Source organism: Dicentrarchus labrax, unplaced genomic scaffold, assembly GCF_905237075.1.
Source record: "Dicentrarchus labrax unplaced genomic scaffold, dlabrax2021, whole genome shotgun sequence".
In the NCBI taxonomy this organism is placed as follows: Eukaryota; Metazoa; Chordata; class Actinopteri; family Moronidae; genus Dicentrarchus; species Dicentrarchus labrax.
In genome coordinates, this window is record NW_026136719.1 from 9,746,448 (window position 1) to 9,771,985 (window position 25,538).

Sequence of the window (25,538 nt, forward strand, 5' to 3'; positions counted from 1 at the left end):
TCTAACAATCATACATTCATACTTAATAAACAAATTCAGTGTTTTCTTCTTACTGTTCGATTATATTTTTTGTTTTTTTTAACTGCGTTATTTAATGCCGGACAAGGGTGTTAAGCAGAATATTGCTTGTGTTCAGGTCTTTCTTAAATACTAATCTAAACTTAAAAAAATAACAATTTTAATTTAGTTTTCTTCACAGAAATTAATGAAATGCTGAAATATAGGCCTACTGTTTACTTTCTTTGAAAAAGTTATCTTGCACCCCTTAAAACCAAGAAGTCCTCGCCACCCCCATGAAGCCTGGGCAACCCTTAGTGGGGGGTCAGGACCGCAGGTTGGGAACCAGTATATTAAACAAAACAGTGATCCGTATCTAACCAGAACATTTAAAAAAAAAAATCTGATAAATGCCTTAAATAAATGTCAGATGATTATCGAAATAGTTGTTTTAGCACTAAATGTGGCAGCTAAAAGCTCACTAATTGCCAAATCGCAGGCACATTTTGGAATATGCATGCATTTGGCAACCAGCCACCTCACATGAACCAGGTTTATTATGTAAACACAATATGTATGTACAGAGTTAATATTTGGCATCTACTGTCAGCTGTAACCTCGTTACACCCTTGAAGCCACTGACATTTTGTCATATGTGTAAGTGCAATGTGTACACATGCAGTATGCAGTAATACCCATAACCTACTGTTGTAAACAGAATAAGACAGAGTAGGAGCACAGAGTACATTTGCTCTTGGGATATCTCTGACCATACTAGCCTATTGATGCAACTACAGGTCAATAATCCATACCATCTTATGTCAATAAATAAAAATGATCTTTTTAACTAGAATCTGACTACTGTGAAACCTTTAACAATGTGTCCTGCAGTGTGGCTTTAAGATGAGCAAAAAGTAAGTAGTAACACTGGAGGAGAGTGTTATGGTATTGATGCCTACATTGGAAGGGATGTCCATTAGTGGGGATGAATAAGTCTCTTCTCTGCCCACACACAGTCTAACCAATACTCTAATGGCGGTTTCCTTAGAAACCACAGAGGCAGGCAAACATGTGACACACAAGTGTGCGCACACACATTCAAATATAGACACATACACACAATCTTCCACAAGATTGTAATCTTCAGGGTTGCATGATAGAGTCTGTCAGGTTGGGCTATACAGAAGCCCCACTAGAGGCAGGAATGAGGGATATGGAGAAGAAGAGTCAGGGGTGTGGTGCGGGTGGGGAGGTGGGGATTGAATTATGCATGACAGCAGCCCTAGCCTGGCCCTCTCAGATGGATTCATTATGGGGGCTGGCCAGGTAATATAAGGACTGTCAAAGAAAATGCTAGCAAAACAGTGGAAATAGTAGCAAATGAAAGGAGGGTGTGTGTGTGTGTGTGTGTGTGTGTGTGTGTGTGTGTGTGTGTGTGTGTGTGTGTGTGTGTGTGTGTGTGTGTGTGTGTGTGTGTGTGTGTGTGTGTGTGTGTGTGGTGTGTAGTGTGTGTGCTCGCTCCACCTGCTCCTGCCCTGGAGCAGCAGTGGAGAGGTGACCCTGCCATGGTAATAATGTGCTGAGGATTACAATTTGATTGAACCAAGCCACAAGGGTTGTTTCCTGCCCACTCTAATGACAGCTTGTTGCTGCTGGGACTGCTATACAAGGCCCACTTGACAGACACACACACACACCAACACACCACTTGTCTCTCTCCTGCTCTTTTGCTCTCTCTCTCTCTCTCTCTCTCGCGCTCTCTCTCGCTCTCTCTCTCTCTCGCTCTCTGTTTTTCTGCAGCCACCGTTGGCTGAAGAGATGCAAAACAGAGCGAGAAGAGACAGTTATGAGAGATTAGAGAGAAGACGAGGAAGAGATGAGACAGATGTGTGAAGCCTGCAGACACATTTAAAGAAAAAAAAAGGGGGGGGGGAGATAGGTGGGCGGCTGAGAAAACTGATCATGGAGACAGAGAGAGAGAGAGCAGGAAAGAGAGAGCATTTGAGAGAGAAGTTTGAAAGTGGTTGTCCGGGCAGATAAGTGTCAGGAGAGCACCGTTGACATCAGAGGTACCTGCTGCTTGCCTTGTCTGCCTGTCTGCCCGCATTGATTCGCTGCTTCACTGAGCCAACAACAGCTGACTGACTGAGTTCCTCCTGTCTTGCTGAAGGAAAAACATTTCTTCCGACACTGAGGATGAAACAGTTCAGATGCTTTAAGCTGTTGTTTTGTTTCTGTGAAGTCTGTCTTCAAAAGAACTGCTAAGAAGCTAAAGAAGAATCACTTTACTGTGTGAGAAAGCCACAAATTTCACCTCTTCCTCTTTTCTCTACAAAGAACAATTACGGAGGTATTTATCTCACTCGCATACACAGCCCCAAACTCTGTCTTGTCACTGCTAACTACCTGCTGTTGTAGCAAACACATGTAATTAATTAGACAAATGTGATACTGTCATCAGGGATAATTGTTTGTCAACGCATCAGGGAGCTGAGCAAAAGCCAGCCAACCAATTAGACAGTCAGAGAGACAGACAAACTGTCAATCAGCCAATTAGATCAGTCAGTGAGTGAGTCAGTGAACACGCCGCTGCTGGTGAAGAGAGATGTGCTCAGGTCTTTCAGTGCCACTGTCAGAAAGACATTACATCCAGCTCTCATCCGTCAGACCAAACCTTCACATACGCAAATAAAATGAAATAATACATATAATACATTTTTATTTCTCTAAGAGAGGAACATCATTAATCTTTGATTCATATTGTTATTCTTAGAATCCCTGAAGGTCCCTGAATTGAAAAGACAACAATGTATCCACAAGGGCAGACAATGACTTCAATTTGTCTTACAAAGAAGAGCAGGAGAGATGTGGAGATGGATGATTGAGTTCAGCCAATTCACTAAATCCGTAAGCACTGTTTCTCAAACCTGAGCTCTTGCTTATAATTCAGTGGCTTGTTGTTACACTGAAGGATTAGGCCCTTGACAGAGTGCCTGTCAATTTGCCTACCTGCTCTTTCTGTGTTGAACAGAGGCCGCTGGTTGTTTTTTTTATTCAGCCTTTATTATATGATATGGTGGGTTGTTGGAGGATTTGGAAGACCTGAGATGTTTGTATCACTGTTACAAACAAAGCTTAAAGCTTTCTCATTTTGACTACTTATATAATTCTTTTGGTCACCTGACCAGGTGTGCAGAGGATAAAAAGTGCAGTATTCAAAATATTAACGTTTCTCTTAACAGCCTCCATCACTTTGTACAACTGAGTGCAACACCATGAATGCCTTTAAGGACCAACTATGCGCTGTCTCTATTGAATGATCTCCCCCTGTCTATAATGGGAATCTTTTTCAGCCTTTACTTTTCTTTTTAGATGGGCTCACTTTATATGAACTAGTTTGTCTCGACCGTCCCAAGGTCTTAAGTTCACACAAAGCATTTGCCTGTCAAACAGAGGCTGCTTTCCTGCAGTTGTAATAGATAAAGTAAAACCACATCCACCTATTAACTTTGCTCACCATGTTCAGGATATATTATCATTATACTGTTGGCCATCATAGATACACCAACAACTGTGCTACTGTTAGTGGTGACACTGGATGTTTATTTTATTATTTTTTGTTATTATTCATTGTTGAAGTAATTTTCAATGTCCCTATTACCACACTCATCAGCACCCACTCTGAATCTGAAAAAAGCTGGCGAGTCTTGCAGCAGCATCATGACTCAGTTTTGAATGGCACTGTTAGGCACAAATCTTACCAGTAGGAGTGTTTCCCTCCCATTGGCCTTTGAGGTTTTCTGCCTCTATTGATCCAAACCTAAAAGGTTATGCCACAATTTTACAGTCCTCACCCCTAAAATTAGAACAGGCTCCAATTATTTTCCCAAATCCCTCTTAAATGTTCTTAATCTGCTTTGTTACACAAACTGTCTGCAGTGTTTTTCCCATTTTCTCGTGTTGACTCATTCACTGAAAATAAGCTTTAATCCTTCTCTTGTGGCAGGGTTTTTCCTGAAAGCTCAGAGAAATTAGAACATAAGAGTAAGAAAGGGGGCAAAGTACTTCAAAAAACACTTGTCATTAATGGAACAAAATCACTGCTAACAATGTTTCCGTCTGCCAGGAAATTTCTGATCTCTCATTTTTTTATTAAGAGAAGAGATTAGAGCTACGTGCTCAATTTCCAATTTCCAAAAAGCAACTTGTAATCACGCAAGTCCCATTATGCAAACAGGCAATGAGTATAGAGTGCCAAGGTTTTTTGGGAAACAGTTTTTCTGTGCACCACTTAGTCCCTAAAGAGTCTCTCTGCTCAATTAAAGCCAAAAAAGGTAAAATGGTGGAATTTACTTTTGTTACGTTGTCAGATCCCGGCAATAAGACCTGGATTGGATAGGGATTAACACAATCATAGCTGGTGTTGTATTCTGGAAAATTATTAATCTCTTAGCAATAAAATATCCAACAAGGGAATAGTAGAAGGTCCTGTGCTTTTTGTCAGCTACTAAAATGGGGATAAAAACAGAAGGTGTCGGATGTAAATGTACACATGGAAGGCAACCATGAGATGAAAATGGAAAAACAAAACAAAAGAAAGCAGAAGTCTGGCACAGAGGAGGGGTGAGTAAAAACAAAAAATGAATGCAGAAGGACTGCCAAGCAGCAGTGGAGAGAACTGACACCCATGATTGGGTCCATACCAAAGAGGCAAATAAAAGAAGCCCCCTAAGCCCTTGTAATCAGTAGAGGAACAGACAAGGCCGGGCTGGTTTTTCCTCCTTAAGCCTTGGTGGAGTTTGGGGTCCAATGCTAGTCTTTCAGGCGGCCCTGCCAAATGGCAGCACACATCAAAGTCTTTAGCTGTTAGCCTCCTTGCCTACTCACGTCAATGTCCCAGGGATTAGCATTAGCATAATTGAGGTTTATGTACAGATGCTTAGTGCAAGGGCTTGATGGATCACTATTCTGGAATGGGAATGTGTTGTGTAATGTGGATTTTGCATCCATTCTGCTTAAGACTATGAACACCACCCCCGTAGCCTATTACACCATGTAGAGTGTGTGTGTCTGTGTGTGTGTATACACACGAACAACCACACTGTCGCACTGATCTCATGCACACAAAACACACACACTTTCTGTCTATAGAAACAGGAATATAGTAAGCAGGCTGTGTGTAGTGAAAATAACTACCCATGCACTGAAAAAACCACAGGAACAAATCTGTACCCACATTGTAGCTGATACACCTCAACTTTCCATATCTTAATGCAACACACTTCCAACCTACTTCACATTTGTACTGAAGAGAAAAACTGCTTCTAACAACACAGGACATGACAGAACCTTCTTTTTATGTGATATTACACTGTAGTTTGGTTACTTTGGTCTGGACAAGGGATGTGCTGGTAAAAAATATAATAAACTGTAATCATCAAACTTTCCTTCAACACTACTATTAAACAGTAAAATTATTTCAAAACCTATCCGGCTAGGATTTTACCTAACAAACTGAACAATTAAATGTATTTTTCAGCTTTGTTGAACTGTCATACACGTTTTTAATTCTGTTAGTAGTTGTGAAAGGCCGAAAAAATCCTGCACAATGATGTACTCTATTTATGATGTTTAAGTCCACTGACCTTTGTAAGGTAAAATTTGTGAATTGAATTTTAGTGTGCAGGATCTTTTACACTTAGTCTAAAGCCCCATTCAGACTGGATTTATTTCTCTTGATGCAAGGAGTTTCCACTTTGTCAGTCACTCAAAATGAATGCTCCCTCTCACTGAACATTACAACTCAGCACCCATAAACTGCTTCAGTGGGTCGATCAGCTGTTAACATACAAGTCATGGCCACAGAAGCTGCTGTGTCTTTGTTTGACTGGTAAAACTTCCTCGTGGCTATTTAAAATCAAATTGCTTAAGCTTTGTTCATATTTGTGTGTGACTGCGGTGCGTAGGGCTGGGTACCAAACTTTTGCGTCTAGCAAGAACTAGCGGCGTCTTCACATTCAACGAAAAAGACGCGATAACGCCACTTCCTTATGCCGGAGACTCTGCAGCGAGTATAAATTCTGCTTCATAAAGACAGGACATCAAATTGTGTCCCTACAGTTTATAGTACAGCTGGTATACCTGCACACTTCTAGTCTGGATGTTAAGTCTGGAGTAAAATGACAATGTTGCCTTTCAGTTTCTTTCTCTTTCTCCTTTCAGGTCTCATCAAAATCAAGATAACCAATCTAACAGTCCAAAAACAGTTGTTAGCACAGTATTAGAAAATATTAAAACCTGCTCACAATCTTTAGTTAATTCCCTCAGTTAAAGACCCCCACAACTATATGCAACCAATAACACTTTATATCTGTAGCCATTAAAAGTCAAGTTATTGACTTATCAGCCAACCAACCACAGCAGTGACCCTGCTGAGTCTTTGTTTCTGGCCCATGAGACATGGGTTAATGGAGCTGCACCCTTCTTTATGGAGGCACTGCAGAGCCCCCAGCAGATCTCTTTATTTAGCTTCTGCTTGTTGGAGTCGAGTTAGAGGAGAAAGAGAATGAAAGTGGGTGGGTTTTTTCAGGTGTACGTGTAACACGAGAAGCATATGTGAGGATGTTTACATCTGCTTGTATGGGAGCGCTTGAATTTAGTTGTTGATTGTCATATTTCCTCCACAAACCTGGATATATCTTTTATCACATGTAGGTGCCATTAGAGAACTTCCTCTTCTCATGTTACAACCATAAAGTTATGTCTATCATTTATATAGTGCTGCCATATTTATTCATATTTGAATACAGTGGAAAGCTATTAGGTTAGTAAATAACTTGAAAGGGCGTTGAACCTATCATTGATTTGCATGTCAGTACACAGTTTTTTGTGTGTGTGTGTGTGTGTGTGTGTGTGGGAGAGAGGAGGAAGGCTGCAGGATGTGCAAATGATTTGGTCATTCCACCTGTTACTTATTTGCATAGGTTTAGGGAAGCTTGCACAAAAGTTCCCATTGGACTATTAATGATCATTGAGGTTAAGCATCATAAGAGGACGGGGCAGTAAACTGTTGGATTAAAGTTTTCTCCCCTTTTTCCTTCAACCATATTGTCCAAATCTCTGCAAATATACCTATGTACATATGTACACCTGTAACTATACTGAATGATTATTCCCTTAGAAGGCCGAAGGGCTCAAAAGAGCTGACTTATTATGGCTGATTTGTTTGCTATGACTACATAACTCTGATAAACAGATCATGATGATATTCCTTGTGGTCATAGTGTTGCCGTTGAACAAGCGTGGCTGATAGGCAGTAAATAGCTATAGTTCATAACAACTCATGTCAACTCATGCTATGTTATGGGGTTTGTATTAAACATACAACTTTGTCCTCAGGGACTCTGTACATACATATTTTCTTGTTATGAAGCCTTGAACATTTTATTGTTCTATACAACTATAAATACATTTCAGAGTCTAACTGAAATCAAATGTATCCTTTTTTTAGTCCATAATGTCTGTTTTTTAAATGTATTATTAATAGGTTGTTATTATGAAAAGGAAGAGAAAAAAGCTCAAAAATGCTCCTCAAGCAAGCAAACCTGCACTGGAGTGTGTATCATGGACAGGCAGCGTGTTGGTGGTGGTATTGTAGAGTAAAGACCACACAAGAACCCAACCGGACAGGAGTGGTATTTGCATGTTGTGCTGAAGCTGAGCAGCTATTTGCAGCACATTTTTCCACTGTGAACGTTTGTTTGGCTGCTCATTCAACAAGACGTGTGTTTGTTAGAGACAAACTTCCAGACATTTACATGCCACCTGTTATGTTTTATGGAGCTCATTTTTCTGCACCGTCTGTGCATTTAAAGTATTGTAAGGTTTAGTCTCAGCTGTTTTCATTAAACCCATGTATGCTTGCTGTTTACCATTTGGTAATTGATAGGTAGCGCACAGATTTCTTAATTTTGTTTTGCTGCAGATATACTTAGAAATGTAGTGACTAGCTGTTGAAGAAATTTGACCACATAGCATCTAAAGACTCAGATATTTTTCTCTGGAGTTAGTGGGACCAAAACAGTATTAAAGAGCAAAAATTGGACTTGAAATTGATCGTGTGGTGAGAAACACAACTCCAAATGAATGATAATGTTTCCCTGTGTCTGCTGTGTGTGTATAAGCAGGCAATGATTTGCTCATTAGCCATAACAGCTTGATAAGCCAGTGATATGTGGTGGCTGTGTATCTGTCTTGGTTCAGTGTTTTTCTCCTCCCTACTGGCCAAAACTTGATCAATTTAGCTTTAATAGGAGGAGATGAGTCAATACAGTCCGAGTCAGGTGTAAAGGACTATAAAGTCACACCAGGCTGGTGGGCAAAGACGAGAAGCTTCATCCACAGGTGGTGTTGATGAGATTGTTAAAGTCTGGTGATGTAGGTGTCCATGTGAGTAATGATGTTGTCAATGTTGCTATAATTGATCAGGATGTTACACAGCTTGCAGTCAATATGGGAAACGTGCTCTGGGAAAAACAGTGAACATGGGAGTAATTCTTACTTTATTCATGTCTACCTAAACCTAAATACAACATATGGAGGGGAAAAAGAAAACATCTCTTGATTTATTTGTAAAATGAGATACAATTGGAGTTTCGTTATGTAAGACAGATATCATTCTTTGGAGAGCATATGGCAATGTTTCTTACATATCACACTTAAAATTCACACAATCATGCTTTTGCTTGTGGACATCTGTCAGTGTGCACATTTATGTTAATCCATGAATCATGCATTTAGGAAGCTGGAGAGTGAGCGAGACAGGAAAAAACACCAGAGAAACAGGGTGAAACTGAAGATCAATGTGTCTTGCCTGAACAGCATGTTTGAGCGTGGGAAGTTTAGAAAAACTTCTCCTGGGCCTCACAGCTCAAAACCGTGTGTGTGTGTGTGTGTGTGTCTGTGTGTCTGTGTGTGTCTGTGCGTGTGTGTGCCAAGGCATTTGTCAGTCTTATCGCCTCTCTCGGCTCTCTGTGGTGGTGCTGGTGCTGGTGGAGAGTAATTGAGTGCTTAGAGTTATAGATGAACTAATTAGTGGGCGCATTGAAAGCTCAGCTCATTAGTGGGAGGGAGAGAGCCCTGTGCCGCCATGGCTCTGAGGGCTCTCTTTCATATCCAGCCTCAGCATAGGGAAAACGCTGCTCCATACAACTTCATTAAAGCAGCTGCAGGGAGGAGATGACACGGAAGAGGGATGTATATTGAAAGTAGAGAGGGAGATTGTTTAAATATATATATAAAGTGTATGAACAGAGACATGGGTTATGCATGGACAGTCAGACACTCTCACATATATACGGTACACAAAGTAGGACTGTCCACAATACCAAAATACTGCGTTATTGACAAGCCAACCAAGCCAGCACTGCAAACCGTGACGTCAGATCACGTCATGTTCAGTATTTAGGACAGGAAAGCACCCCAGAGCGGCGAGGCTGAGGAGGCTCGACACAGCAGAAGCTCTGTCTGAAAGTCATACTCGGTATCCCTTAAATCACAGCCCAGGATTACAATACCACCCAAGAAAAAGTCACAAAGTCGCTGCCTCACTCGCTCTGTAAAAACTCCCGTCTTTTAGTAGAAAACACCTACTGGTCCACTAATTATCCCAATTCGCCACAGCTGTGATGTTGGCGTCCCACGGCTCGCCATTGTTCCGGTTTAACCACTAACCCTGTCGAACCGCCGAATTCGGCTGAAAGTTGCCACTTAACAAGATCACAGACCCAGGAGGCAGGAGGAGGGAGAATGCAGGTGATTAGTACAAACAGGTACTGAGATGAAACATTAATCAAACAAGCAATTTGCAAAAACAACAAAAAATGTTGGTAATGCTGCATACAGCGCTACTGAGCCACCCTAAATCACCGCAGGGGAACTATTTTCTCCATGACAACCATAAACATAGGACATACTGCAAGTTATTCACAACACAGTAATATTGGATGTAGTCTTACAATTGCCCAGGTTTGTAACTGTTGGCAGTTAAGTAGGATGCTACAGTGTACATTACTTATCTACATTACATATCTAAACATTGAGTTTTAATTTTCTTATCTGGGATACTAATTGTCTCTGATACTGCCATGTAGGGCTGCAACTAAAACATATTTTCATTATAAATTACTGTGCCAAGTCTGTTTTGTCTTTAAAATGTCTTTAAAGTTTGCCCTCAGGTTGTTAGTTTTGTCTGAGTAACAAACAGAAATTAAAGACGTTTACTTTCACAGCAAGAAAAGCAGCAAGTCCTAAATATAGGCAATCTGGACCCAATAAATGTTTGAACTTTAACAATTATCAAAACAGTTGCTGATTGTAGGTTGAGTCCTACCATGGGTTTGACTACTTCCTGTGGCCCTTTGCTGCGTGTCATCCCTTCTCTCTCTCTCTCCCCCTTTCCTGTCACTTATCAGCTGTCTTTATCAAATAAAGGCAATAAAAGCCCCCCCAATAATATTTTAAATGTTGCTGATTATTTTTTTGTCCATCCACTGTTTAATCAGTTAATTGTATCAGCTTTCCTGCAAGTTTTTTCCCTAAATCCTGGTAATAACGGTTACAGTAAAGTTACATGACTTATGAAATTCAGAAATGCACAAAATTAACGTCTCCATTCTTCTCTACAGTGAGATTGGCGGCATCATAACTTCGCCTGCTTTCAATGCTGGAAGGCAATTGGACGCTTGTGATGAAGGTAAGCGAGTTTGGAGCCAGAGTTTTTCTTACGTGAACTTTGACCAAAAAGCTACATTTGTACATTTGTTGTGAAAGCAGAGTTACACTAGATCACATTGGCTGAGAGGAATACTACACACTACAAATTGTTGAAGTTAAAACAGTTTAGTTGAATATAGCCAACTTATTTCTGTTGTGTAGGTGTAGACTGCTCAGACACACAGGGAACTCACAAAGGGTCATAAGGATGTCCACCAGCAGTGTAAAGTTTATGTTGAGCTTCCTTCTTTGTGATGGACAGTAGACCAACACCAGCACACCGGGAAGCCTCACTTTGTATAAGGGAACATGAGCCTCGCAGGGCTTTTTTCCACAGCATCCTTTCGATGCACAAGTTGTTATTTCTGGCTCTCTCATCGATTGAGTAGAGTGGCCTTTTATCGTGTCCATCAGAAATGGACTCTGGCTTCTTCATTTTAGACGAGGCTAAAGATTTATTGACTGTCACTGTATTGACCAAATATGTTGTGCAGGGCTCAATGATGGCAGTTGCTTGAATTGATTGAGACCACTTTCTTCTTTGTGAATTACCAAGAAATTAGAGGAGAGTACTGGTGACATAAATTATGTTTTTAAATTAAAAATATATACATATATATATTTATGCATGTTAAACTCATAATTGTGGCATTTTGGTTGTAAAATACACATTTGTTTTACATATTTCATCTACAATGAAAGGTCAGTGTATGAAGAAAAACACATACCAAAATAAAGACTCAGACTGCCACAGACAAACCTGTATCAAATTCAGCAGGCCAGTCTACAGCAGAACCAATAAACAGCATGTTAGCTTTATATTTTCATATGAGTGTTACTAGACACCACCACTGGCCCACATTTCTGCCAGTTTCCCAGGAAACCTCCCGCCACTCTACATAGCCAGTCCACCACGGCTGGCAAAGTGCACAGGACTCAAAGTGTCTTTGTCCTTCAATGCAAAGATCTATTTTTTCTTGGAATGACTACCAATTAGACTTGAACAACTAAAACTGTTCCTCCTACTCCACTGATAACCCATTAAACCTTCTGATAGAGGGCCGCAGATTACCATGCCAGGGCATTATGACAGCTGCCAGACAGCAAGTCCAAGCCAGGTTACCTCAAAACATTCTGGCCTACAGTAGCTAATCTGCCTCTTCCAGCTTGTGTCCATCCGTGCCACAATACATCACAGCTATGACTCCCCAGTGCCACCGTGGGCGGGCACCATTAAGCTGGATGGATGGAGGAGCAATGCCAGTCAGGGACTGCCATATGAGCCTCTCTTTCCTGCTTCCTCCTCCAGCTTGGTGCCCTTTAATGGGCACTTAATATGGCTGACAAATTTACAAGGCATTTAAAAATGACCCAGTCAGCCAGTCAGCAGAGGGGAGAAGAGGAGGAGAGAATGAGAAGGAGGAAAGAGTGTCCAATCTCATTTTCTCCTGCCGACCAGGGCAATAAACATGCTGGATTTATATCAGAGCTGGGTTATGGGATGAGCAGGCTCTGTGTGTGTGTGTGTGTGTGTGTGTGTGTGTGTGTGTGTGTGTGTGTGTGTGTGTGTGTGTGTGTGTGTGTGTGTGTGTGTGTGTGTGTGTGTGTGTGTGTGTGTGTGTGTGTTTAGTGTACACACTCTGTCTTCCTAGTACAAATAATTCACCCTGAACACCTGTCAACATGAGTCACGACACCAGAGAATTCCTGCAATTGAGCACATCCAACTAATTGGTGGCAGCCTGCCAGCCATCTCCCTTTTTCTCTCTCTCTCTCTCTCTCTCTCTCTCTCTCTCTCTCTCTCTCTCTCTCTCTCTCTCTCTCTCCTTTCCTACACTTCCTTCCTTTCTTTCTTTCTTTCTCTCTCTCACACACACATATATTTATTCCATACATCTTACTCACACTCCTACACCACTCCGTCCCTCCTCCCTCTCTCTCTCTCTCCCCCCCCATCTATTTTAACATAACATTTATGGATGAATGATTTAATACTGGTTATCAAACCCATCATTGTAATCGCATCTCTAATTATGCTTAATTAAAACCATCTAATGGCTGCTGCTGAGTTGGTTTTTGAAAGCAAATCAGCCTCTCTTCTATCTCACTAGAATTCCTCCCCTGACTTAGCATTCGGTATACTCACTCAACACCTCCGACAACCAATCAACTCCAAATTCTCTACCCAGCTCTTGTCAGGTCGTTAATTAAGCTCCCGAAGTGCCTAATGATTAAGATAACGCAGCAATCTAATGGTGAACAGGCTCTTTCCTCCCTCTTCTTTTTACAGCTTTCGATTATAGCACCCTTGAGGTGTTACTCAATCTTGATGAAATGCAGACAATTGACAAATCAGTTGCTTTGAGCCGGGGCTTATTACCCTGCTGCATATTCATGAGTTGTTTGGGGAAGAGTGGGATGATTTTTAATCAAAGTCGCAGAAAAGGATGACGGGAAAGCGGGGGCTCTGTTGAGGGTTGGTGGGCTCGCCACACCTACCCCCCCCTCTCCCTCCCTCATCTCACCCAGCCTCTCACCACCCCACTGTGAATAACATGCATCATTCATTGGATTTAGCTCACATTTGCGTGGATGCAGCTGGCAGTGGAAGGTGTGTGTGTGTGTACGTGTGCGTGTGTGCGTTATGTGAGGGCTTGCTTCAAGGGGCCTTGGACAAATGGAGGTGCCACATGGTCAGACCAGATGTTCTGGTTTCTTATGTGCATAGCTCATCAAAAACAACAACCGGTGCCACTATTGGGCCCCTGCTATCCAGTAAGGCCAGCCAACCCATCTGCTTCCTGCCTGCCAGGCCCGGTGCATTGTGGGTCCTGGCGATTTCTCTGGTGCGTTCGCAGTTTCCAACCTGTTTTGTATCTGACAAGAGAGAGGGGGTCGTCAAAGCATCAACATCAGCAGTAACCTTTGTGCAGGACTGTAAATGCATTAAAATGCAATGGAGGACAGTGGAAGATGGAGAATATGTAATGTACAGGCAACCAAAGGTACATCAGGTCACAGCTGGCAAATTATAAATGCATAAAATGGGTCAATGTTGTGTAGTACCTGACTTTCATGCAGGTGACAGCAGTTTGCAACCCATCAATAACCTGCAATTTAAGAGCCTTCCCTAACCAACTGTAACTTGTAACTTAACACCATGCTGAAAACCAGGTGGAAAGTTTTACCTCTGATCACACCCAGCATTATCATACCGTAGCTGACATGTGTAGATACTGTAGAAAGCAAATAACATTGGGTGTAAAAATTAAGTAACTGAACATAATACAGTGTTTCTCTCTTGATCTTCTCTTTGCAGTAGCTATTTAAATATATAATCCATTGATGACACTGAACTACACTACACACTCACTAAAAATGTCATGTTTTGTGATTCCAAAGTCCCTTAGTAGGTGCTTGCAAATGTATCTATTGTGTTTAAATAATAAGAAGGTGCAGGGCAAATTCCTTGTCATTTCTGTGTGACTTGTGCCATTAATGTAGTATGTTTCATAATATGTGTTATGTAGCATTAGTTGGCTTTTGGTTTGTCGTGCTGAGTCGTTTTTGTTTGGTGTGCCCTGTGTGCGACTCCAGTTGATAACCACAGTAAAATCCCCGCACACATTTAGATCAGGTGAATGATGAATAGTGATGCTTGTCTGATAGTGCTGTTTGGACAATGTAATCTGTTAGTCTCCATAGTTTCCATTTGTGGTTAGTATATCGGTGGTTTTCCATTTGAATTTGAATGCCATCAATAAATAAGTGTTTATTTATATCTCAAGCTACTATATTTTATTATTTATTTACATGCTTAATTAAAACGCTGCTTCCTTGTAACTTTACACAAAGCTGTTAATGTAACCCAGTGTTTAGTCTGAGAGCTGATTTCATAGAGAATGTGACAACAATTAACTATTTGTCTGAATTTCACTGCTTTTTGATTACAGTACCAAATTTATTCTATTTCTATTTACGGACTAATGTATTCATATGTGATATACTGGATCTTGAAAACACATGTGGATGTGTTGCTGCTTTACGTTTCTGGGGTTCATGTGCTTGTTTATTTACACTACATACAAGTAACATTAGAGCATCCTGAGTACTTACTTGATAAGCGATCAATGAGCTCTAGTACAGGACAGATCATTTTGTGTCCTGTGAAATTTTAGGACACAAAATCACAGCATAGGTCAGTTGGCAACACAGAGCAGGAGAAGCATTCATGCGTGGGTGTGTTTGACCTTCACACATCTCTGATGCTGTATGAAACACAGCAGAATGACTTTTCACTTCCTTGGGCTATTAGAGTCCTTAAAATTCTCCCCAACTCTTCAGCCCTTCACCTACAGCAACAAAAAAAAAAGTGTGTTGCACAGACAAGTACATAAATCTTACTAATATCTTCCAATAAATGTTGCACTCGGGCCTCGTTTCAGCAAATTGCTGATGGTGATCCTGCCCATGCTTGCAATTGTTATCCTCTGTTAGCCCTCAGTAAACTGTAGCTCCTCTGTTCTCCCCCTTTCTCCCTGTTTCATTCAGCTCATCCGTCTCATTATGAAGGCAGAGCACAATTTGTTATTATGTGCACTGTCTTGCTATCATTAGCACTTGGTGGATGTTAGCTTCACTTGGGTAAGCCCATCCATAGCCACATTTATTATTGTTGCCCAGTGAGCTGCAGTATTATGATGACTAATTGCAGGGGCCTAATTGTTGTTAGCCTGAGTGACTTGGTTTGCTTGAAATAACTGGAGAGGATGTTTAAATACTGTGGATTGTAGTAGGTGGAGAATGTGCTTGTACAGGCGTTTATCAAAGTGCACTTACAGGGAGGATTGGGAAAGAACTCCAAATTGAGGAAATTCTTTTAGTTCTAACTTGTTTAAGATCATTGAAGTGTTTGGATTCAGGTTTCAGCTCAAAATTATGCTGTAGTTAGAATCATGTTTAGAAGTAATAAGGTTTGAGGTTAAGGTCAATTTAGAGGTTTGTACTACACAAACCTTTTGATAGATTAGTTGGAGTTAGTAAGTCCGCCTTACTGTCGAGTATAGATGCTAATATATTAGAATACAGTGTATTAAAGTGATACTGTGTAGCTTTTGCTTCAGCAGCCACTGTGGCCTCAAAATGAGCAAATAAGGGACAATGCTGAATGCTTAAATGTAGTGTGACAGTAGCACAAGTAGAGAAGAGTCATTATGTTAAAGTAATGTCTGTTACATAGCAGTATCTAGCTAATCATACCGGACTATGTATGGCTGTGACTGCCAGACTGTGTGAGAGTGAATTGAATTAAAAAATGGTGCATTTTATGAACTCAGTCTTTCATTTGTAGAGTAAAGAGTTATAGTATTGCTCTAACAAATAAAACATGACTCTCAGTATCCAAAGTATGAATTTTGTAATCAAAAGTTGAAAAATGGTTGAGCTGGAACTTCCTAGTTCATCTCTAGACCTCATTCAAATTCACATTGACATTTATAAGAATGAAAAGTATAAAATTGCCAGCATCGAAACAACAAGCATACTCAACAGCACAGTGTTACATTCAATATGTCTAGAAAAGGACGATGTATAAAAAAACAAAAAACTATATCCCCCAGCTCCAGAGAAGAGTGGAGTCCACGGGCTCATTCAAACATGACCCTAATATGTCACTACAGATATTTTAACTTGACACAGAAGGAAAAACACAAGTCAAATTAATTACATTAATAATGACCCAGTTCCACTGAGGTGTCCCAGCATCTGCAATACCAGGACAGTCAAAATGTCTACAGTGTAAAAGATCTGTAAGGAACAGATTAGACGGTTTACAGCTACATTTTATTTTTACTGACGTTATTTACAGTATATTTATGTTTCTTTATCTTGCTATTAGTTGAGATATTTATATATACTTTTAGGTTATGTAGGTGTACACTATGTTTTTCTTGAAAGCAATCAACAGCTAGGATACAATGGTGTATTTTCTTTATCATTGTGACTAACCACTGAAGTATAATACAAAGAACAATTTGTCTTACAGAAAAAAAACACATAGCTTATAGCGAAATTCAGGAAATAAGCACGTAATCTTCCAGGTATTTTAAGTGACACCTTAAGACCAGCTGTTTCTCATCAACCTGATCATTAACAGTAACCCAGCCAGATGACTGGAGAGCAATAATCCCAGTCTCAGTGCACTCTGGTCCCCTTGCTCTCATACTTCTGATTGGCCGTGAAGATGTTGTCCTCCTCCTGAACAAGGGGAAAGAATCCACCTCAGGGTGAGCTACCTGGCATCCCTCCATGATGTGTCCTCCCCAAGGACTTCGCCACTGAACCGTAGATGACCAAGCCGCACCTGTCGGAAATGCTCCACTGGTGTTAGTCAGCAGGCCAACAGCACAATATGTGTGTGTGGTATGAGGGTTGTTCTCTCTCTTTTGTTCTTTCCTTTGTGAAAAGAACAATTTCCCCTAGGGGATCAATAAAGTATATCTTCTTCTTCTTACACTGCTCTATCCATTTCATCTTATGAACTATAGTCTAGTCTGAGCAGATTTACAGCATAATTTCTGCAGTTTTTGAACTTACTTGCTTCATGTGTTTGAATTGAGGTTGGTTTATAATTAAAATGCAACCTCAGTAGTTTAAATAGGAGAAGCTATTTTTTTTAAAAACATATAAAGACATCTTTGAAAAGGTTTTTTGAATTCATTTAGAGCATATTTTTATAACTACCCTCTCAGCTTCTAAAATCTGGTAAAACATTTCTGCTAATTTCTGCTGCTCCCATCTAATCGCTGCACAAACATTATAATTTAGTCGCTGTTTGTCTGAAGTTTGAAATTATTCAAGCGTTGGTGTCTCCTCGATCCTGGAACCTCCACAAAGTAAATTGGGGATTTGCAACCCAGATTGTCTTAAATTTGCGATTGTGTTTGTTTTGATCAGTGAAACATGCTCAAATGAAACGGGCAGGAATAGACTTCATGTTGCAAATTTGCAGCTTCCGTGTTGCAAACCTCTGATTCTGATCATGCCTGTGTTTCACCTCTGGTCTTCTTGACTTGCATCGGCTCGTTTGAGGTGTTTCGGAGGCGATAATTTCTCTTGATGTGTCTCAGTTTTCCGTTTACACACATAATCAGCCATCAGAACCTGTAGAATATGTGTGGCAGATATTCACGCTGATTATTTACTCTTTTTGTAAGCAAGCAGCTCTCAAGCTCACATATAAATCATTAATGCACTTCTAAACCACTTGTAAACCCATCTGATGCAGGAGCAAAAAAATATGAATCAGTGTGAAAAAGAGAAGAAGGCATCAATTATTCACTTTTCTCCCCATAATAGGATTTCAATATGTCTGCTGTTTGCTGTTTTTTGCATGAAGTGAATTCATTGATCCATTTTTCCTTGATAACTCATTCTCTTTATTCTTTTGATATGGTGCCGCTGTCACTCCCTTCACCCACTTTCTCTCTTCTCCTCTCTCTCTGTTTGTCTGTCTGTCTCTCTCCCTTTTCTCTTTCTCTCTCTCTTTTTCCAAAGATCAGAGGAAAAAGATAAAACAGGCATACCCAACACAGCAATCCTGTCATGCTTTCCCATTCAGTTTACATCAAAAGCATAAGTGTGCTACATAATAATACAGATGATCTCCTACAGATTTTGGATATGCTTTTTGAATGATGAAAGCTTTCCAGGCTGGCAAACAGAACACCACTGAATGTTCTGGAAGCAAACTCAGCTTTTCACAGTTTAACTTTATTTTTTACAGTTTTATACTTGATGTTGATACACTTGGGTAAGCACAGGTTTTAGGTTTGATAAAAGTGTATTTAAATATTGATGAGGAAAGTGTGTTTGTGTGCACAGAGCCAAGACGGTGTGTAGTGCCGGGGCTTTTTCTTCACCCTCCCAGAGGCCAAAGGATAGCGTTTCACACCAAGGGAGGAAACGTTAGCCTGAGCCTGAGGATGGAGTTAGAGAAAGAGAAAGATAAAGAAAGCTTGTTGTGTGTCTGTGTGTGTACAGTAAACCAGGTGTTAAGTATAAACAGTTTGAGAGATTATTTTACTCTTAAGTATATATGCATACTCCGGCCCGTGTATGTTAACTGGCTACCTGTATTCATTCTTTACACAAAAGATTTTAAGAGCAGACACCAAGCCATCAATCCTAGCAGAGGAGGTTGTGGTCTGGGTTGCCTTTGCTGGCATCTGCCTGAAGCAGTTGGCAGACTTTTTCACCTTGCTGTGTGTCTTTTCCCAGTTGAGACAGATTGTGCTCAGTCTGCACAAAGTTCAGCTAAAGAGAAAGATGAGTTAGAGGAACACGAGACAGAGTGCCTGCTGTGCTGCTTTAAAACCCTATAGTGGGGCAGGAGCAGGTGCTCAGACTTTATGTTTGATTACCGATGAAAATAAAAACAAACAAGGAAGGATTAATGCTATTTATTTAATTGTGTATCAACAGCATGAATCTTGAAGATAACAGGAGAGAAGTGCCACCAAGACCAGGCTAAAAGTAGACTGACAAAAACATGACTGCCTGACATTTAACAGGCTTTTCTTAATACGTTGTAACCTTAAGTGCATAAACTTCAAACTTTTATTTCTTGGGAGTTCAAACTTGGCAAGTTGAACTTCCAAACTCATGAGAACAGGCAGCTACAGTACTTTCAATTTGCAGTTAGACAGGCTTTCATTATCTGTTATTACTGTCTACACCAGTTGTGTGACAAATTATCGCAGATTTATTAACTAGTATTTTTAGTGCTTTCATCTACGTTGACTGTGAGATACTTTATCCTTGTTATCCTCACTGGAATGTATATTTACAATTAAGTGATTGTAAACAAAACCTCACATTATACACACTGCTAGATTCTTTCAGGTTTATTTATTATTTTTTATATTTGTATGCAAGATATGTTGCTATAAGACGTATACAGAGGCAGCAACCTTATTGTACAACCATCAAATTAAAGTACCATCAGCCAACATAAATTTCGCTTATTATTTTATAATGATATGTTATGTTTAATACATACAGAGACATCGGTGCCAGCAATCAATTACCAATGGTTTAGCCGAGATGAGAAACTGTTTTCAAGTTGACCATGTATTAAGTAGGGATGAGCATGATTTGAACGTTAGTATTTGTTCAATGTATTGAATACTGGCATTTTTCTATATATCAAAAATGAATGAATCTGCACAGCCGCAGATAACGTTCACTGTTTTCAGCCACACATCTAATGTTGCAGGCAGAACTAGGCATAATAGTGAACCCTAACACCCCCCTCATTTTGCTTGGGTGTTCTTTTCGGACCCCTACGTTCAATTTGTTATTTTCTTTGCTACTAGTACTGATAATAATTTGTGAGATAGTAATTTAATGTGAGTACTTGAATATGAAAATTACTTAAAATGCCCATTGCTAGTATTGTACTGGTGCCCGGTAGCTCACCACAGTTTACCACGAGTCCTTACAGCCCGTGGCCCTTTAATGTATGTCATCCCCTCACTCTCCCCCTTTTCTTTCTATCTTCAGCTACACCATCAAATAAAGGCAAAAAAATATTTTACAGACTCCTCAAATCAATCTGTGGGCTCAAATGTAGAAATTTAAGCATGTAGCTGAGTGTAGAAACAGAGTAAACCGAGCATAATGGCAACTTAATGATATCATTATACTTCTTATATGCTGTCACAAGCATTTGTTTATCTAAGCTGAAAAGAAATAATTGGAAAAAAGCCATTAACCCATTCCAGCTGAAAAACTAACTGCATGAGTAATGCCTCAGTGCCTCAGAAAAAACATGAAGTCAGTGACCTGAAATTACTCTGCCTTACACTGTCTGAAAATCTCCTCCATACAGTCTTCATTATGAGATTAAAAGGGGCTCGTCATACAAAGAGAACACTGTTATTGGTTCACTAACTCTAAATGACATATATAGTGTGCATACTTTGTACTGTATAGGGAGTTGTGCTATGAAAATAAACAATAATAAATAAAAGAATAATAAAAGCATTATTTCTTTAAAACCTTTGTGGTAATACATTTGAATGAGTTAAGTGCTGCCTCTGCTTGTTGTAATGAAATCACTCTACAAACAGATGCATATTAAATCTATAGCCATAAACACCTATATGTGCCTGTTACCTGTATTGCAAAGCCCTGGTGGTGAAGTGAGGCCTCAGAGGGAAGATAAGCCCTATGCTACGCTATTAATCCTGGCCCTGTTTTTTTCTGTTGTCAAAGCTCCCATGTTTGAACAATGCTGTTGTCTTCTCTGTGTTTGCTCATTTAGGAACAAACATTTGCCCGAGCGCACTGCTGCTGCCGCAAACAAGCTCTCCTAGGAAGTGTTATTAATAGGATAATTAAGCAGACGGTAATGAGCTGGATTATGCCTAATTATGACAAGATTTGTTTTGGCATTTTGTCTTGTGAGAAGCCAGTGAAGTGGTAAAGTCTACCTTGGAGTTCATTATGCTGATGTGCGTGCACCTGAGTGCACAGGACAGGCATCAGGGAGCCAGGTGGGGGAGCGGGGGGCACGGGAAGGCGGCATGTGTGCCAGTACAGATAGCAGAGCGGCGGACATCGGTGCTGTCTGGCTGCCTCCCTAACTGGCTGGTTGGCAGTGCAGCAAGGTTTGACCCCTGAGATGCTGCCAGACCAAGAGACCTATGTGTGCCAAGTGCTAACCTGGAGCTGTCAGACAGACTTTTTAAACCTTTTGTTGGTCATGTTCAGGAGGCAGTCTGACCTATTGGAAATCTTTCCCAAGATACAGGAGCTCAAATTAATGACTCCTAATGAGGAAGGATGAGTGTTCTATAAAAGTTTAATGTCTGAGTAATTTAGATTTACTGCTGCAATGTAAAAACTTGACACATGACAACATTAACTCGCAATTATTAGCAGTATTATTAGCATAACTTAATTTGTTTCCCCTATAGTGCTGATAGTGATATTGATTTAATAGTAACACTTGAATTATTATATGCAGTTCTTAAAGATGGATCACATTAGTAATTGGAAAAGTTATGCTCCCTTAATTAAAGTACGATAATGTGATTTTATTATATTAGTATCCGACCTTAACCGGTCTTATTAAGTTAGAAGAATGTAGCTTTGAAAAGCTGTCACGTATCCTAAATATTATTTTATCAATTCACACTGATAATGAAGCTACTACTTACTAAATACCTTTTCTGCTGTGTGTCTGTGTCTCTTTTTTTAAAAAAAAAAAAACCAACTGATGTGTGCAGCCACACCGGAGAAATAATGACATCCCATCCCAGCTGTTGAGAGACAGTACTTTCTCCCTCATACCTAAATACCTGGAGCTTAATGTAAATCTGTATAAGCACTTTGTTTGGCAGAGATTCAACTGACAATCTTTTTGGGTGTACCAGATGTGTAATGCAGTCTGTTAGACAACCACTAAGAGAATTATGGGACATGGCGCCACTTGAGCACCCAGCTCTTAAAATATATGCTAATATGCGCCCCAGAAACTGATTGGTTCACATGAATGTGTCACATCTCCTTTTTCAGTCTGAATAACTAAACTAGTAAGAAGAGCGCAGAAAATACAGTTAAAAACAGGTTTCCGGGGTCATTAAGATAAGGCGGTAAGGTTTAAAAGAGATTTGACTGTTTTGCGAGGAGATAGGTCGTGAACATGCTCTCCGGTGTCAAAGTCAGACATGTATGACACATCTTATGGTGGTATAACAACTTTGAGCTACTTCCACATTTACACTAAGTCATTATTTGCATGACCACAAGAGTTCGCTGGTCAGGAAAATGTAAACATACCTTGTTTCAAGCATTTTGAACACACAGCCGATGCAGTCGCTTTTCCAGTGAGGACATTCTCACAAAGGTAGACGGTAAACTTTAATCTTTCAGGCTGAGCTGAATCTTCTTCAAGCCTTTTTCATATAATGCCCAGCTTGAAAAGCTGTGATGACACCTTGGTTAAAGGTTATTACAACAGATAGACTGCTTAGCTCAAAATCGTATATAATAAACAACTCAAAGTTAGATCTCTGTATGATGGATTTCCATATTCTGAAATACCACCACTGACAGCAGGATGACACTGCATCGTCAATCAAATTTATTAGAGCTGAGTGTCTTAATTCTTTTTGAAACGGTTTAAGCTTAACAGGGTCTATGCAGCGCTTATGAAATTGTGCCGGTGTGTAGGAAAAAGGACTCTTAATGCATTTGCATTTACAACCCAGACAACACACTCTCCTTCTCTCTCTCATACACACACACACATACACTGCAATGCACACATCTTCTATTAAAGCGCTCCATTCGCTCCTGCGGCTTTTGATAAGAAAGCTAAGTCTGGGATTTAGAGCTTTAGCTTATCGTCATCTTTACGAAGCTTTCTCTGCAAAGTGCAGCAAGCATGGGCCAGCAATCTGCATAGAATTTACAGGGAATGAAGGGGGGGAGGAGGAGGGAGGCGATTGGGAGAGGAGGGAGGAGGTTGTGGTGTTGAGGGGAGAACAGTGACAATAAATACATTCGTCTGAAAACCCGTCTGTTCAGAAACAGGTGGATTTACATTCCTCAGAAATCAAAGCCTGCTCGGTGGGTAAAACCTGGTCTACTGCTGTGGTATTTATGAACTAGCAAGTACATTGTGTGTGTGTGTGTGTGTGTGTGTGTGTGTGTGTGTGTGTGTGTGTGTGTGTGTGTGTGTGTGTGTGTGTGTGGGAATACACATTCATACTGCACACAATACACAGTTAATTCTTCAACACACACACTCAGAGAGGGAGAGCTCAGTTCTGTAACAGGGGACTTTTCATTTTCTCAGGGAAAAAAGCAAAAAGATGAGATTATGGAGAAAGCTCATTTCCTGCTAAACTTGGACTCTGGTTTCCCAAATAAAATTGCTTTTATTCTTCACAACATGTGTTCCCGGAGATTAAGGCCCTGTAATCTTGCAAAGGCTTAATAAGACTCAGTATGCGGAGTGCAGGCTAAAACAGAAAACGAGCCTCGCTTAGCTCTGTTCTACCCAATGACTTTAATCCTGTTTATTAAATTATAAAGAACCTTAAAGGATAAAGATAAAGAATATTGAGTCGAGGATTTAAATGATTCAGGGTTATTTTTTTTCCTCCTGTCTTAGTGCGAGTTATTTGATAGCACTGGATCATGTTTAAAGATGGCAGCAGGCAAGAGCTGTGACAGACTTTGTTTTTACAAATGGAGCTCACTCCCCTCTAAGTACAAACCTGCATTAAGTACGGACTCAGCCTTGGCTGGATTCTGTTTCTTGGGTATTAAAGTGTAAAGTGTTTCCCACGTGCTAGTAATCCTAAATGTCACTGATCCCTGTGACAACTTTTAAAGGGTGACACAAGAAAGAAAAAAAGAAATGGAGCGCAGATACGTTGAAATGTTTAACCTCTCGTTTAGGCAGCAACCTTCGATGCTTAAAGGCTAAAAAAGGAAACCCTGACCCCTCACATACGCTGTATAAGTGCCATTGCGGACTTGTTTACAATATCACTCCGAGATGTATGTTGAAACTGTCAGAGCCAGATATAAGCAGATTACCTATAAGCTGTGAGAGTTAATGGCCAAGAGAGGGAGTCTATGCAAGCTATGTGGACTTGTGAACTTGTCAGTGAGAACTTCTACTGAGCTATTGGGCTAAGAGGATTGCAGGCCACTAATCCAAATCAAAAGACATACCATGTGAATTATTACATTCTGAGACAGATTATTTTACCCTCAGATTAAGGATTCATGCCAGCCAAATCTTCTCATGTCTTGCCTGATGAGGAGTGGAATATGCACATTTGGAAAATCGGCCAGCCTTTCTAAGTGTTGTTGTTACTGTAGTTGAAGCCATCGCATTTAGAGTGATCCCCATAATATCTCCTTGATACAAGCCTTCTGCGTTATGGCAGACATGTCACACTCACACACACATACCCAATACTACCCAAATCTTCACACACACCTGCTGTGATGCTTTGCCAAACAAGGGTTGAGTCTGTGTCAAGATGGAGGCCAAACAGAATTGAGACCACGACAAGACTGAGAAACAAAAAAGCGACTCAGCACCCAAAGTCAACTATTATATAACTTCTGTCATTCAGTACAATCGGCTGAATTTAGTTCAGTTTGAAATAGGATAGCACTAGTAAACAGTTAGTGGTGTAGTCTACATCGTCTAATCAAATATTGTGTATGCTGTAGTTTAACTCAGAATGGGGAAAGTTTGTGTTCTTTCAGACATTGAGGTTAACTATAAAAGTACATATTTACACACATTTGTGCACTACTCTTGGAAGTGACAGTGCAGAACAGTGCAGGTGATACTGAAGAGCAGCAATAGACTTATAGCAAAGCTCCAGTCTACAGAGTGCAGCCAATGATGCAGGGCAGGAAAAGCCTACTGGACTCTGTTGAGACTAAGGACTGTACAGACGAGGCAGATGGCTGAAAACAAGACAAGTCCGAGTCAAAACACCCACAACAAATAAAAGATAAGCCTGAGATAGAATGAAAAACGTTGCGACTGAGACCAAGACCTCAGAGAGCTACCTAGCATCTTGACTGCTTTCAGCCTGATTCAGGCAATGGGAAATGGAAAATACATGTAGCGACCTGCTTCACAGGAACACTAGGAAACTACCTGTTCTTAGTGACAAACGGCTGTTGTAATGTCAACCCATCGTCACTCCAGCGCTGATGGTTTTAAC